The following is a 17,745-nucleotide window of genomic DNA, read 5'->3' as shown; positions in this document are numbered from 1 at the left end:
CTTCATGGAAAATCGGTGTCTTAGTCATTATGGAATACGAATTTAACGCAGTTTTTGACATTAAAAGGAAAAGAAGAGGTGAGAGAAAACACTAGACGGAAGTCGCTTCAGAAAGATTACAGAGTACAAAGTCTTGAGCCTTCTTCTGAAAAGTAAGCCTCATCTATTCATAGAGGCCTTTGCTCTGTGGAGAGTCAGACACACACGGGACTTTGCAGGACCACTTGTGAACAGTTCATTAGTGTGCAATAAATACAGATCAAGATACTCTGCTGGGTTAGGACTTCCTGCCTTGTGTAGAAAATGCTGTTTAAGGCCTGTGCTTGGAGGCCAAGACGCTCCCCACAGACAGACCTACTTCCAGATGTGGGTGATGGAGCTTACGCAGCCATGGTCCTTGTGGCACAAGCTCTGTGACCTGGGTTCTGCTACATTTGGGTGTCAACCACCTGAGACGCTCCCCACAGACAGACCTACTTCCAGATGTGGGTGATGGAGCTTACGCAACCATGGTCCTTGTGGCACAAGCTCTGTGACCTGGGTTCGGCTACATTTGGGTGTCAACCACCTGAAAAGGCTAGAAAAAGGACTGGCTTCTTGCCCAAGACAGGGTGTGGAGGTTTGTGTGGCATTGAGTATCAAAGGGCCATTCTCATACAAACTTTGCTTTCTCTGTAGCTTAAGGTCAAGGCTCTTTATCAGATACATTATCAGATTCATCACTAGTATTTGTCAAGCACCAATTAGCAAACTATGAAAAACCAGTCCATTGGTTGCATAGAACTGAGCACCTATGAGTACTGAGCACCTATGAATACTGTGCACCTGTGAGTACTGATCGCCTACGAGTACTGAGCACCCGTATTCTTCGAGCAGAATATGTTACAGACCTAAACTCAACCACAGATATTTTTCATTTCTGTATTTTTTTTTTTGCAACCATGCTCCTAACTTCTTCTTTGGAATAATCCAAGATTTTCATCTGCAGCCTCTTTAAGTCTATTTACAAACTCATCTCTCTGTCTTTTAAGGTCAATGGAGTCTCACTCTCCTTACTCTATAAACTAGCACAATACGTTGCTTGACAGTAACAGCTGGAAAGGAAGTTTCCTTTGTATTTACGTTTCTTCACTGAAATACATCTAAAATGAAACACTAAATGCAATAAAGGTAAAAGTTGGTCATACAACAGCATTTCTTTCACACATTATTGATTCTGCATGAGTGTGTGTGCATGTGTGTGGCTGCACATACCTGGACACCAGTGTGAAGGGCAGAGGACCACTTACCAGAGTTAACTCTCTGCTACCATCACTTGTGTCCCAAGAACTGAACCCGGGTCATCAGGGTCATTAGCAAACATGTTCCCCTTTCAAATGATCGCCCCAGGCCTATTATAATTTTTAAATGAAAATATTAATCTTCATTAAAAAGAGCTTACAGTTTGTTAAAATACTGAAAATATAATAATATAACTGAAAACTATAAAAGAAAGTCTACAAGAATTACCTTATAACTCAAAGTGCTTTCCAGGCATATTTTCTAAAGATTTATTTTTGTAAACCATACTATAATGCAGACTGTAATTACTCTTCATGAATATAAAATGTTAATGAGTGTATAACATACTTCTTATGTTCTTGGATATATTTTTGGATTCTTTACAAAAATCTTGTAAATGAAACATTTATTGATTTCTCACTTATAAATCTATAATTTTATATGGTAAAGGTTGATAAAGTGCAGAGTCTGGCCTGTGCCCCGTGTTATCACATCTGATGAATACAAAAGCCTTTGAGCATGTTATGTTTTCCTGTTTACTGAGTGGCTTTATATCCAGGGATGGGTAATTAGATATGCACTATGTGTATGTGTTAATTATTGTATACCTTATTATTTAAAATAACTTACTGACTTTGTCCTTGGATAACCTCACACATGCATGGATTTCATTGTGGACTGTGCCCCCACAAGCCCTCAACTCTCTCCCACCTGTATAGCCTCCTCCTGATGAGGCTCTTTATCACATTCAAGTCTTTTTGCTTTGTTTTGTGTCAGCTGAGTTTAGCCAGGGTCCTCTGTTTGACCATCATTTTGGAAGGATCCCCTGGAGCCTGCTGGGCTCCTCAGTATATATGTACTATCCAATATTTCCAGAAAGGGACTTCTTGGGTTGAATAAACCAGTATTTTAGAATAAGCAGAAAAAGTTCAGTTGCAAAACTTCAAAATGAAATTAACAGGCAATTTTTCTTAGCATAAATGACAAGGATGGGATGTAAGTGAAGCCCTGGGTGAGTAGAGCCTGGGCCTGATGTTTCCTGCTGACTGTGTCAGGAGCCACAGTCCTCCCTGGTCTGCGGATTGCTGCTGTGTCCCCAGCCTTCTGGGTCTTGGGCTTGCTGACTGTGGATCTTAGAATTCATAATTTCATTAACCAATTACATATTTTTCTATCTCTCCTTTTAACTCCTGCTCATTCTGTTTCCCTGGGGAATGTTAACTAATAAAATAACCATAACTGGATTCTTTATTAGGAAATGAAAGAAGCAAATAAAATAATTTTTCTTTTAGTAAAATAATGATGATTCTATCAACTTTATTTTGAAAAACAAAGACATATTTCTGTAAAACTATATTAATAGAGATATTGACACAATGTTATATTTTCTTAATTCAACATAATCACTTTGTAAGTATTTTATTCTAAATTTGAATACAAAATTTCTTCTGTTGTAAACACATAAAATTCTTTTTCTTCTACTAGGATCACACTCTAACTAGGCATGCAGCCGAGTCCCCCTCCATGTTTTGCTATTGTAATTGAATTTTTGTGCATTTCATGCAATGTATCTTAATCGTACTTAGACAACCTTCCTATCTGTTCCCCATCAGCCCTCCCGCTGAATATCATGCATTCTGTCATATATATTAAGGCCTATTGAGTCAAATTTGCGTCCCCAGATGTCCTTTGGTGTAAGTTTATCCATTGGATCCTGGTCAGTCATTCTAGCATCACTCCCTTAAAGAAAAAAAACAAAAACAAAACAAGAAAAAACAACAACAAACCCTCCCTCATCCAGTAGTGATCAGATGCTAATCGTGCCCTGGCTAAAGTTGGGGTTTCTTGCCTATTTCCCCAGGTCTATTCTAGCTTTTTGTCTGGCTTGAGTTTGCGTGGCTCCTGTGAATACCGTAAATGTTGCTGCAAGTTCGTATTTGCAAGATCCCAGCTGCCTGGAGAACTGCTTCCTTGTGGTCAGTGTGCCACCCCTCGTTCTTACAGCCTTCCTGCCTTCTCTCCCAATGGTTCCCGAGTCCTGGGTGAGTGAGGTTTAAGTTAGGAGTTCTATCCAGGAACACACACTCTGGAGTCTCTTACGCTCCACATTTTGTCCAGCTGTGACTTTCTGTGTCAGTCACCATCTGTTGTCTGAGGAAGCTTCACTGGTGAAAGTTGAGAGATGCTTTGCTATTCTCTCTGCCCCCTGTTCCCTGAGCCTTCAGTGTAGTGGTTACATTGCAGATATGTCACTTAGGGCTGAGCATCTCACAGACCCTTATTCTCTGTCTTTGACCAGCTGTGGAACTCTTGTAGTAGTTTCCATTTGTTGCAACAAGAAGCTCCTTTGATGTGTGATGAGAGGTATACTTGTTTGTAAATATATACATATATATAATGTATAGTTGTACATATATGCATGTAAGTATACATATAAACATTTGTCTAGGTACATTGTATAGACGTGTTTTTCTCTAGGAACTATGACCTTTCCAGCCGTGTGTATTTGGCTATGTTTACAGTGCCACAAAATGAGTTCCCTCCCACTGAGTAGGCTTTAAGTCCAATTAGACAGCTGTTTATTATCCCTTATGTAAAAGTGTCACTACTGCACCAATAAAGATAATTTGTTGTGATGATCATTGTTGTGGTTATTAGGCTTTAAGCTGGATTGGACAGTTGATTGATATTTTAGCATCTTGCATAGTCTTCTCTAGAACTAGGAGAACTTGTCTTCAGGAAGTCGGCTTCTGTCCGGAACTGATTCCAGCTGCATAGCTTGAACGCCTGTGTCAAAGCAGATCCTGTCTTCAGGAATGGGTCTTGACTTCAAGATCTGGGGGTTAATCAAGGACTGTGGAAATTCCCTGTGTTACTGGGGAGTCTCAAGGGCTGCCCTGGCCAACAATGTGAAGGGCAGTTTCTCCTGTTCGGCACCGTGTGCCTCCTTACTAGACTCCAGGTGCGCACATGCACGCATCTGTGTATGTTTCCATTTTTTAGCTATTGTGAACATGGATGAACAAACATGGATGTACAAGCATCTTGGCATAGGAGAGAATTTTGGATATATGCCAGGGAGGGATAGAAACAAATCATATGGTACATTTATATTTAGTGTTTTTAAAGAGTTCTCCGCAGCACTTTTCACGGTGGTGGCACCAGTTTGCAGTCCCACCAGCAGTGGATGAGCGGTCCCCTTTCCCCGCATCCTTCCCAGAATTTGGTGTCATTTGTTCTCTTGATCTTAGCCGGTCTGATTGGGGTAAGAGAAATCCTAAAGTGGTTTTGATGTGCATTTTCCCCGTTACTAAGGATGGTGAGCACTTCTTAGGTGTTTCATGGCCATTTTTATTTCTTTTGAGAGCTCTCTGCTCATACCCTTAGCCCATTTTTAAATTGGGGCATCTATTTTCTCAGCTCTTTGTTTATTGAGTAATATTCTAGATATTAATCCTCTGTCAAATGTGTAACTGGTGAAGATTTTCTCCAGCTCTGTGGACTACCTTTTCACTCAAATTGTTGTTTACTTTGCCGCACAGAAGCTCTTCAATTTAATGAGGTCCCATTTGTCAGTTGTTGACTTTAATTCCTGAGCAACTACTGTCCGATTTGGAGTCTTCTCCTGTGCTGATACCTTGAAGGGGACTTCTTGTGTTTTCTTCTGACAGTTTCAGTGGTTCAGATTTCACATGTTAAGCCTTTGATTCATTTGGAGTTCACTTTTGTGCAGGGTAATATTTATGGGTCTAATTCATTCTTCTACATATGGAGATCCAGTTGTGCCAGCACCATTTGCTGAAGAGACTGTCTTTCCTCCAGTGTGTGTTTTAGGCACCTTTGTCAAATATCAGGTGGCTGAAATTGTGTGTACTTGGGTTTGGACCTTCTATTTTGTTCTGTTAATCTACATGTCTCTTTTTGTGTCAATATCATGCTGGTTTTATGACTATAGTTCTGTAATATAGTTTGAGATCTCATATGGTAATCCCCCCCCCCAGCATTACTCTTTGTGCTCAGAATTGCTTTGATTATCTGGGGTCTTTTGTGATTCTATATGAAATGATTTTTTTTCTAATTCTTTGAAGAATGTCACAGAGATTTTGATTGGGACTACGTTGAATCTATAAATTTCTTTTGGTAGGATGATCATTTTCACAGTATTGATTCCAACAATCATGAGCATGGGAGGTCCTTCTATCGAGTGTCTTTTTCTGTCTTTGCTTCAAAGATTTAAGGTTTTCATTATACAGGTTTTTAATGTATTTGGTTACTTTTTTCCTAAATACTTTTGAGGCTATTGTGAATGGGAGAGTTTCAATGAGCTCTTTCTCAGATTGCTTGATATTGATACATAAAAAGGCTACTGATTTTTGTAAATTGATTTTGTAACCTGCCATTTGCTAAAAGTGTTGATGATTTATAGAAGTTTTCTGGTGAACTTTTCCCTGTATCTCTTATACATATCACCTGAAAATAGGAATATTTGATGTCTTTTGTCCTAATTGCTGTAATGCTCTAATTTCCTTCTCTTTTCCTGTTCTGGCAAGATTTTTCAAGGACTATTGAAGAGGAGTGGGGAGAGTGGACAGCCTTGTCTGATCCCGTCTCAATGGGAATTCTTCCACTTTTTCTCCATTTAGAATGATGTGGGCTGTGGGTTTGTTGTGTGTAACTTTGATTGAGTTGAGGTATGTTCCCTCCAGGGAAATTCCCTCTAGGACTCTAACATGAATACAAGCTGTATTTTTTGTCAAGAACCTTTTTTGCATCTATTGAGACAATCATGTGATTTTTGTCATTAAGTCTATTTATATGATTTTTTACATTTACTGATTTATGTACATTGAATGGTCCCTGCATCTCTGGAATAAAGCCGACTTGCTCATGGTGGATGATATTTTGATATGTGTCTGTATGTGGTTCATGAGTGTTTTCTTTAGCATGTTTGCATCCATGTTGTCTTAGTTACTTTTCCGTTGCTGTGACAGGTGGAAGAGATTATTTATCTTATGGTTCCAAAGGGAAAAGAATCCATCACGGCAGGAATTGGCAGGTGTGACTGGGGCAAAATGCATAGAGCTCTCATCTTGAAGCAGGTACAGGGAAGAGAGTGACTGGAGAGCCCAGCAAGGATTAAGAACTCTAAGCTATCCCCTAGTGGCGTACTTCCTCCAGCATGGCCACACCATCTAAGGCCTCCCAAAGCAGCGCCACCAACTGGAAACAAAATGTTCAAGTACTTGGAGCCTGGGCTGGGGGAGGGGGATGTTGTCATTCAAACCACCGCAGGCATCTATGTTCATTAGGGATATGGGTCTGTAGTTTTCTTTTTAACTTGTATCTTTACCCGACTTTGATATTAGAGTGATGCTGGCTTCATAGAAGGCATTCGGGTGTTCTCCCAGTTTCTAACTTTTGAATTATTTAAATAGTAATGGTTGTAGATTTTTGAAAATCTAGTAAATTCTGCTATGAGTCCATCTGGGCATGGGCCATTTTTTTAAGTTGGGAGGTTTTGTATTACTGTTTCTATTTCCTTATTTGTTATGAATCTGTTTAAACTGATGATCTCATCTTGGTTTAACGTTGGTGGATCCACTGAGTTTAGAAATTTATTCCTCTTTTTTCCATATTTCTGTTTGTTCTTTCTTTCAGTTAGCTGGGTTAACATTCTATCTATTTTATCTTTTCAAAGAACCGGCTCTTAGTTCATTGACTCTGTGTTGTCCCCTATGTTTCTAGTTTATTGATTTTTACTTTTTCCTCTCATCTTTTGTGTTTGGGTTGATTTGTACCACTCCGACATCCATGTGTGCTCTTCCTTATTTCTTAAATGTAGGTGCTTAGGGCTATAAACGTCCCTCTTAGGACTGTCTTTACTGTGTCTCAGAGATTTTGTCGTGTTATTCTATCATTTTTATTTAGTTCCAGGAATACTTTTATTTCTTTCTTGATTTCTCCTTTGATCCAGTCATCATTCAGGAGTGTACAGTTTAATCTCCATGAGTTCATGGAGTTACTAGGGCCTCTTTAGTTTCTGATTTTAAGTTTGGTAAGTTGTGTTCCAGTAGAATGCCTGGAATTATTTCAGTCTTTTAAATTTTTTTGAGTTTTTGTTTAGTGCTTCAGTATGGACTATATTTTAGAGAAACTTCATGGACTTCTGAATAGAATGTTCATTCTTTGATGCTTGGGTGGAATATTCTGTGGGTGTCTGTTAGGTCCATTTGATGTATGATATCATTTATTTCAGATGTTTCACTGTTTATTATTTGTCCAGTTGACCTGTATGTTGGAGAAAGTGGGTACTGAGGTCACCTACTGTTACTGGGTTGTGGTTAATCTGTGTCTTGAAGTTCAGTAGTACTGTTTTTGTGAAATTGGGGGCACCGGAGTTTGGTGCATTGATGCTCATGACTGTGATGTCCTTTTTGTTGAATGTTCTCCTGATGAACACATAATGACCTTCTTTGTCTCTTCTGATTAATTTTAACTTGATGTCTATTTTGTCAGATATTAGAACAGCAACTCCTTTTTTTTTCTTAGTGCCATTTGCTTGGAATATTTTTGCCCCCTTTCACTGTAAGGTGGTTCCTATCCTTGGAAGTAAGGTTTTTGTTGTTGTTGTTGTTGTTGTTTTACAGACAATAAAAAGATGGATTTGTTTATTAATCCATTCAACTAACCTATGACTTTTGACTGTTGGGTTGAGGCCATCGATATTTAGAATTGTTATTAAAATGTGTGTATTGGTTGCTGTCATTTTATTTTCTGTTTGTGTTCAGCACTTTATACCTTCATTTGTTTTCCATCTATAACCTCTTAAGTATGGTCCTTTCTTCCTTCAGTCCTCCGTATTGCTTTGAGCATCGTCTGTAGGGCTGGTTTGGAGGACATGAACTATATCAGCCTATTTGTGTCATGGAAAATTTTTCTGTGATAGACAGTGTTGCTGGTAAACTGTTCTGGGTTGGCATCTAAGATCATTTAGAAGCTGGAATACTTTGCTCCAGGCTCCTCTGCCGTATAGTTTGCATTGAAAAGTCAGCTGTAATTCTGATGGGTTTTCCTTTACATGTGACTTGCTGTTTTTGTCTTTGTTCTGTTTTCACTATGGCATGTTTTTACTCTGATATGGGGAGTTTCTCTTCTGGTCCTATCTAAGTGGTGTTCTGTGTGCTTCTTTGATCTGTACAGGAAGGTCTCTAATTTAGGGAAGCTTACTTCTATAATTATTTGAAGACCTGGTCAATTCCTTTGACCTGAGATTCTTCTCCTCCCTTAATGTCTATAATGTGTAAGTTTGGTCTTTTCATGGTGTCCCACATTTCCTGCAGATTCCATTCCTGAATTTTTTTTTTTTTTTACATTTTTCCTACTTTTTTCCGGAACACTCCAACTTTGTCATCCAAGCTTGATATTCTGTTTTATATTTCATTCATTCTGCTTTGGAGGTTTTCTCCTGTCCTTTCAAACTGGCAAATTTAATTTTCAATTTCATCTTCATTTTGATGAGATTTTTCAATATTTCTCTCTCTTTTGTGAATTCCCTTTTCAAGTCTTGAATTGTCTTTGCCATTTCATTCAGCTGTAAATTCATGTTTTCTTAGCATCAGTCAGGAATTGATTCCTATAATTTTTGCTGAGTTGTTTGTCTGTGTATTCATTAAAGTCACTGGATTCTTTGATCACATTTAGGACCATTTTTTGGAAATCTGTATCCTGGGGTTCCTCTGGGTGATTCTCATTATATCATACTTCTTTAGGACTGGTACGTTTAGGTGGGGAAATATTATATTGGAATTTCTTATTGTGTTTTTGCATTGTGCTCTGGGCATATGGATTTCTTTTCTTAGCTGTGTGTCTGATATGAAATTCTAGCCTGTGTTAAGCTGAAGTTTGGTTCTCTTTTGTCATCGTAGATTGGTTGCTTTCTGATCAGTTATGGATATTTGGTGGTAACTCATGTTCTCACTTTTGATTTTTTTATTGGCAGGAGAATTGGTTCTGAGTTGGTTAATCAAAAGATCTTTACCAGAGCAAAGATGCCTCAGCCCAGTTTGAGATCATGGGACCCAGGGCCGGATTCTGGCAGGCTTGTCAGGAGGTCTCCGGCAGGTATATGAGGAGGGGCCCTAGGGCCAAGGCTGGGGTGGGGATGGAGTGTGGAATATCTAGCTAGCTCAGCAGAGTGGATGTGAACCTCGGGACAGGAGGGAGTTAGGCTCTGACACGCTCTAATTCTGATTTTATATATGTCTTTTCATATGTGACTGCTGGGATGCCTGTATTATTCTGTTTCCACAGATACAATTGTTCAATTTCAAATCTACCCTGACTGTATCTGTCATGTGGTGATTGTATATTTACAAATTCTTTTTACAAACTTACCATTTTATCTGAATGAAAACCAAAAGTTTAAAGTCAAACATATTTTATTCCTTTATTTTATGAAGAATCTGTTTGGCAGAGTGGTTGGTCATACTTTAAAACTCTTTTCATGTGCATTCTGATATTAGATCTGATAAAGTATAGCATTCCCCATTTGACTTACACTTGTATTTAATATTTAGTAACAGTGTCTCAAGGACGGTCTGTAGCAACTTATCGTAAAGAGTGCAAAAGTACATTACAAACGTGTGACCTTTGGGTTCTGAAGGTCAGAAGGTGCCAAGTGTTCCCTGGGGCCAGCACAGCTGCCTTCCCCTCTGCAGACCCTTCAGACAGACCCTCATCTTGCTGTTGTACAGGTTGCCATGAGCCTGCATTCCTTGCCCTGTGGCCTTTTTCTCCAAATATTCAAACCTCAGGTCTCTGCCTCTTCTGCGAGTCTTCGATTAGTGATAAGTCAAACTCTGTGCGACCTGGAACCTGAAGCTGTGTCGAATTTGAGTTGCCATCTATCAGAACAGGAAACAAGGACAAAACTCCTGTCTCGTATGTGCCCTCTCCTCTCCCCAGTCCTAACATACTTAATTCTGAACTCATGAACTGGTAGGTCCTGAACCATCACCTTGTTCAGGTACAAGATCATGTCTCAGAGGGCCTCAGTTAATGTCCTCTAAGCATGCAGGACTCTGTCCCCATGCCCATTGGGTCCCTCCCTACAGCCCATCCCAAATGAATATTAAGTCAGCATTTGCTTACATTCATGCTAGTCTGTTTGGCTAATATAGGAATAAAAATTTAAAAGCCCGAAAGCTTACTGAACTACAAAGACTACAGTAGCCTTGACTGCCGTGAAACACAGCTCGGACTCAGTTGCCATGTGCCTCTCCTCTGACCTGCAAATTTCATCACCTAGGAGAGTTTAGGGCAGCAATAAGGCCTTATAGGAGACACACACAGCAATGACTGCTGTGAAAGGCCATGTCATATCTCCTCCTTAATGACTGTTGCTCCCAGAGTGCTGTTTGTGCCTCCGTATTATCCTGTCTCAGGAGAACATTTTTATTATTTCAGAGTTAGTTGATGAATAGTCTTAATTTGTGCTGTTTCATGGGGAGATTATTAGCACAGTCCTTGGTGATCTGAGTCTCTGGGGGTCACAGGCATTGTATAATCGCTGCATGAGTGCTATGGGACATGAGAGTCATGTCTAGTAAAAGCAACATGCTACAAGGTGGATTATGGACCGAGACGTCAAATAACACTTGTCTTGCTGGACTGTTTATTTCCTTTGAAATGAAGTTAGCTGTCATGCTTGGACAACCACATTCATTGCAAGGACTCACGGCAGTTTCTGGATACCACACCAGGGTTATGGAATCCCCCAAGGGGCTGTGAGTGAGCTTGAAAACAATTCTTTTCCTCAGTCAAGTTTTAAGATGAACACTTCACCCAAACTTTAGAGCTGTGAGTCACCCTGAGTAGAAACAGCCATTTTGTTTCTGAAGCCACCAGATGTAGTGGTGATTCATTGTGCAGCAGTCCATGGTTAACGCAGGTACTTTTGTATTACAAATGCCATTTTTTTAGGTAACATTGATAATCCTTTTTATTTTTTAGCTCACATTAAGAAATTCTTTTGCAATTTGGAAAGTGTTTTAGATAGACCCACTGAAGGGGTGCTCCAGTTGCCTCACCCTGTGTCCCTGTTCAGCATGGAAGAAGCCAGAGCGGTCTGCGTCCCAATTTCCTATTGGTAATTTGGGTAACTCCTTCAGAGGATGGTGTGATAAGAATAGGAGTAGGAATTGGCTAAGCAGTTAGGGTAAAAAGACCCCAAAGAAAAATGTCAAAATGTCCTTGGGCCTCTTAGTAACATACTCTGTTCCAAAGGCCAAAAAATGTCAAAAGTATTTGGGAGCTCTTATCTAATCCTTAAAAGATTTTAGGGTTACCTCTTCAGAGGGGGGGAATGTTAGAGTACCCCAAAGTCCCATAAAAATAGATAAAAGAAGAAAGAGTCCATGAAGTCATCAGAAAACAGTGATGGGGAGATATGGGAGGAGTTGGAGGAGAGGGAGTGGACATGAATTTGATTAAAACACTTTATATACATGTATGAAATTATCAATAAATTACTTAAAAAAAGAAATTAAAAAAAAGTCACAATGTAAACAATATACAACTGTCACTTTTTGCATGTACTTTTGCTTTTTAAATCACAGTCACACTGAGGCACTCACTAAAATGTGAAGATACAATTTGCACAAGCATAGGAATGCATCACATGTTTAGCTTATCTGATGCAATGGTTAACAGCAGTGGACTATAACCATTCTGGCTACCATTGAACTAATACCATGTGAATGGGGTAAATATCACCCATGTCTACGTTGTGAACCTAGATTGTTTTTTTCTTTTTTCATAAATTTTTATTGAATTTTTCTGTATTTCATACAGAACTTCTTAATCATTTTTATACCCTGTCCCCATTAGCACCCTCCATAGCCGACACCACTAGGACCTATGTGTTCTGTCATTTGTCTTAAAGTCTATCCATCAAGTCAAATTAGTGGGCCCACACATCCCCTAGTGCAAGTTCATCCACTGGGGTCCAGTGAGCCTATCTAGAATCCTTCTCTTTAAGAAGTTCAGTTCTTCCTCACCCAGCAGTCATCAGCTGCCAATAGTTCTTCAGCTAAGATTGAGGCATGATGCCCATTTCCCCAGTTCTCTGCTGGGTTTTTGTCTGATTGAGTTCACATGAGTCTTCTGCTTACTGACACCATTGCTGTAGGTTCATATCAACAAGGTCCCAGGAGCCTATAAGACTCTATTTCCATAGGATCCTGCACCTCCTCCCTGGCTCTTACAATTTTCCTCCCTCTCTTCCACAATGGTCCCTGAGCCCTGAGTGGATGGAATTTAATGTAAGAGTCCTATTCAAGGACCCACGCTCTGAAGACTCTTATTGGCTACACTTTGGCCATTTGTCTCCTTTTGTGTTCATGGCCCTCTGTTGCATGAGAGCCTTCACTGATGAGAGTTGAGAGATTCATTAGGGTTTTCTCTAACCCCTGTTCCACTGTGTTCCGTGAGCTTTAGGTAAAGAAGTTGCATTGTAGATGTGTCACTTAGGCTTAGGCACTTTAAAGACAATCTTTGTGTGTGACCAGTTGTGGAACTGCGTAATAATCTCCATCTGTTGCAAAAGAAGCTTCTTTGATGAGTGGTGACTTGGATACTTGTCTGTGAATATAAGAATCCATAATTTGCACATAGTAAGAAATTACATTTATCTAGAATTGTGACAGCCTTGGGGTTTTCTCTAAGATCTATGACCTCTCCAGCCATGTGTATTTGGCTATGGTACAGTACCACACATGAGTTTCCTCCCATTGAGAGGGCTTTAAGTCCAAGTAGGTAACTGTTGATTACCCCCAAGGTAAGAGTGCCACTACTGCCCTGGTATAGTTTGCTGTGCCAGCCATTGATGGGTTATCAGGCCTTAAAGCTGAGTTTGGATCATTGATTGATTTTCTCTCTTAGCAGTTTGCATAGTGCTCTCCAAAACTATGCAAGCTACGCTTCAGGGAGGAGGATTTCAGGTCATTTCCAGCCCAATTGCTCTAAGTCCTGTGATTGAAGTATGTCCTGTCTTCAGCAGTAGGGTCTTACCTTCAAGTTCTGGGAGTCAGAAGCTAGTCAGATTTCCAGTTGCCTGAGGCTAAGTTGAAAAGCAATGGTCTAATTTCTTTGTAAAGGAAATATCAAGACAGAATAATATGAGAATGGTGGCTTGGTTAATACTGGTGAATAATATGCAGATTTATAGTGAAAAAGAGTGAGTAGGGCAGAAAGAAATGCAAAATGTACAGTTTGTGTTGAATGAAAGCACTAGGATGCTTAATTTTGGAGCCAAGTCATGTGCTGAAGGAGGGGCTCACTTTGATAAGTTGATCTGAGTCCTTAAGGAGAAGCCTCTGAACATGCATTGGAACAATGGAAGATGTACCCAAAGGTAAAGACCAACACCCAGCTAAGCCTCCAACTTGTGAAAAGAAAAAGGCTAAGGAGGTTCCAGCTCCTAGAAAACTGCATGGGCACTGTGCTGGACAGCTTTACTGTCAACTTGACACACCTGGGCTGAGGGAGCCTCAGTTGGGGAATTTCAGTCTTCATTGGACTGGCCTGTGGCCATGTCCATGGTGTTACCTTCTTGATTGTTGAGCGATATGGGATGGCCCAGTCCACTGTGGGTGGTGCCACCCCTGGGCAGGTGGGCCTGTGTTACATAATAAAGCAGGCTGAGCAGGGGTCAGGGAAGCAAGTCAGTAAGCAGAGTACCTCCATGGCCTCTGCTCCAGCTCCTGCCTCCAGGTTCCTGCTCTGAGTTCCTACCTTGGGCTTCTGGAGGAACTGTGACATGGGAGATGTAAGCCAAATAAACCCTTTCTTCCCCAAGTTGATAGTGGTCAGAGTGTTTTGTCACAGCAATAAAGAAACAAACTAGGACAGGTAGAATCAGCTTCCGTGGATGAAGCAGGCTAAGTCCTTCCTAGTCTGGCTGCAGAACTTGGCAGTGTCTTTCACATGGTGCTCGCTTTAGAAGCATAAAAGATGCAAGAGAGAAAGAATCATTGGATTTTCTTCCACAGTTTTAGAGCATCTGAGGCCAGGCAGTGTGCAGCAGGGGCATCTCTGCATAAAGAAGGCCTTGACAAGCCACTGCGTGAAGCCGTGAAAGTGAAGCCGGGTTGACTCTGGAGGCCCCACGATGTTGGAGATGCTGGAGCTGGGAGACATCTGACAAGAAGAGTTGCATTTTGTTAATAGTAGCAGCACTAGAGAGAGGTGCATGTTGCATGCAGCAATTCTGGGGGGCTTGAGCCATCTAAGCCCTTCAAAAGTACATTCCCAGAGCTGGACATGGAAAGACTGGATTTGGCATCTGCTCTGCTGGTTTTCAGATACTTAGACAAAATCATTACCACTACATCACAACCCATAGTCAGCACCTGAAAGGTCACCTGTCCAGTAGGCTTGATGGCTGTGAGTTTGACACCTCTAGAGGGGCAAAGTTTTCAGGTTAAAAAAGGAAAGAAGGGTGTTTGTGAAAACCCAGATTTGGGCAAGGAGCACAGGACACTACCAGGGACATGATTTGGGGAACAGACATAAATTCTTGTGCTCAGAAGCAGGAGTGTGGGGGGTGAAGGTCTCTGTTTTCCTTTGCTCAGGTTTGCAGCTGGGAGAGTCTGGACCAGATCTACAATGAGGAGCTAGAGCCTTCTGTGCAGCACTGTGTGGATTCGTGGAAAGTTGGGGGGAACATGTCTGATGCCATTTGAGCCGTTTGCCAGTTTGAGTTTTCGGGTATATTGAACTCAGTGTTTTGTGGTCACTCAGGAAGAATTTATAATGATTCAAAATGTCTGTGGTTACCTACAAATCCTAAATAGTCCAGAATCTTGTGTTTCCATATTCTTTAAAAGTGCATGAAAATTTCAGACATATATGCCTTTTAAGAATGAGTTCATAGATCACTTCAGGTTCCCTCAAATATTAAGTACCATCCCTAAAGAAAACTAAGAAATCAGACCAAGAAGTATTTCATAAAGCATGACTCAATAAAGAGAGACTTTCCTAAGAGATACAAATGAAAATTCCATGTTTTTGAAATGACTAATTTATTCAATTATTAGCTATTAATGTATTAAGAAGTATATATTTGGTGCCTGCTATGTATGCTATGCTAGATAATGAGGTATAGCTGACACTAGTAAAACTATCCCTGACAGTTACACTTGCTGTGTTTTCCTTTTTCCAGTGCATAGATCATGTAGAGTCTGTGTGCTAGTGTGTGTGTAAACCAAGATATCATGTAGAGTCCGTGTACTAGTGTGTGTGCAAACCCAGATATCATGTAGAGTTCATGTGCTAGTGTGTGTGCAAACCCAGGTATCATGTAGAGTCCATCTACTAGTGTGTGTGCAAACCCAGATATCATGTAGAGTCCATGTGCTAGTGTGTGTGCAAACACAGGTATCATGTAGAGTCCATGTGCTAGTGTGTGTGAAAACCCAGCATGGTGTGTGTACTAGTGTGTGTGCAAACCTAGCATGGTGTGCACAGAGCTGAGAGGAAAACTCGAGGCACAGCGCACACATCTGAAGGGCAGAAAACAAGACCCGAGGGGGCACCAACACTAGATGGTCAAAGAGGGCAAATGAAAGAGGGAGGAGCTCAGCAGAGTGAATAGAAAGCAATAATGATCCCACAGAAGCTGCCAGAAATGAAGGGCTCAGAATCTCAGGGTTTGAAGGCTATGCTACTGATCAGAGAGATCAGAACTGATGCAGAATTGGCAGGCAGTAAACATATCATGAAGTATTATCATGATATTGACCTTAAATTCAGTTGTTGTACAATCCCAACAGAACCAGAGGACACTTTGAAAATCTGTAGTTTCTAATTACTCATTTTAAGAATAATCAATCAATAAGCTATCAGTCAGATAGCTCAGTGGTTAAGAACACTGACTACTTTTGCAGGGGGCACATGGTAGGGTCCCAACATCAATATGGCAGCTTAGAGCATCCATAACTCCAGTTCCAGAGATTCAGCGTACTCTCCTGGCCTCCGTGGGCATTGCTGTTGCATGCACAGGTACATATATATGTGTAACAAATTTTTTTAATAAAAAATTTAAATTAAGAATAATTAATCATTAATTCTAATTATTCTAATCACTTAAAACACTTAAGTTTTCTTTAGATTATGAAGAGGATTGAAAAAATGCATATGTTTACATTTCATACAATTTTGTGGAAAGATGGTTGGTTTGTTCATTATGATTTTGACAGGTGTTGGTCCTAGGCACATAATCATGATAGGATTTATATTTCTTTCAATAGAACTTTAAAATCACTAACTAATTAATATTCTACCCATATTTCTATTGGATCAAAAATAGGAGTGAGTGTTCTGAAAATGTAGTGCTGGACAGCTTCACCTCGGGGTAAAGGGAGGTGCTTTCCAACCGAATCTTCTCTTTCAGTCCTGAGTCTCCCAGAAGCGAACAAGCTAGAAAATGGCTTTTAAGGGATGGTACATGAGGCTTCTGGTCCCACATACATGACTTAGTATACAAATCATAAAACACTAACTGCGTTTAACAATTTCTTTCTGACACCAAAAATAAATCACCGGCTACCTTAGTTTTAGCACAGACCAGTCTAATTACCACATATTTATAACTCATTGCTTCATTAATTACATGCAAAACCTATATTTTAATGCTTTTGAAAGTTTAATTTACATGTTAATCACAGCATTTCAATTTGTCCTTTTCACTTTGAGTCACAGGTCCTTAAGTGTTAGTGTGTAAGAGCACAGCTGAGCTCCTCCCCGTGCTGAGGCCCTGCATGTCCAGGCTCCCGACCCAGCAGGAGTAAGTGAGAGGCTTCTGAAGACAGGGACACAGAATACATGGGAATAATCAGTTCGAAGGAATAACTAAATGAACAAACATACAACCAAATAAGCATCGTTTCACAGGTGTGGTCTGGTGGGTTTTAAATGGAGCACTCAAATCTAAATTCTAGAACCACCCAAGCAAGACCCTCTTTGAACGGTAGGTCATATTCTAAGGGGTTTACACCAGGGTCTGATTTTATAAGCATAGATTTTGGTTCTTGTCAAAATCTCAGTGACCCACTTATGTTTTAAGGTACATATAAAAGAGATCTCAGGGAATGATACTTAAGTAAATACATAAACATGTCATGGAGAACAAAGTGGTTATAAGCCATCTGTTACTCTTGTCATCTGTACAGTCAAACTGGATGAGAGAGAGAGAGAGAGAGAGAGAGAGAGAGAGAAAGAAAGAAAGAAAGAAAGAAAGAAAGAAAGAAAGAGAAAGAAAGAAAGAAAGAAAGAAAGAAAGAAAGAAAGAAAGAAAGAAAGAGAGAAAGAAATAGATCCTTAGCCCACACGGTGGGAGGAAAAAAATCATTCTTGCAAGTTGATCTCTGACCTCCACACTCAGGCTGAGGCACGCACGCGCACACA

The sequence above is a fragment of the Nannospalax galili genome, unplaced genomic scaffold (genome assembly GCF_000622305.1).
Source record: "Nannospalax galili isolate Female #2095 unplaced genomic scaffold, S.galili_v1.0 scaffold534, whole genome shotgun sequence".
In the NCBI taxonomy this organism is placed as follows: Eukaryota; Metazoa; Chordata; class Mammalia; order Rodentia; family Spalacidae; genus Nannospalax; species Nannospalax galili.
Note: the sequence above shows the minus strand (reverse complement) of the source record.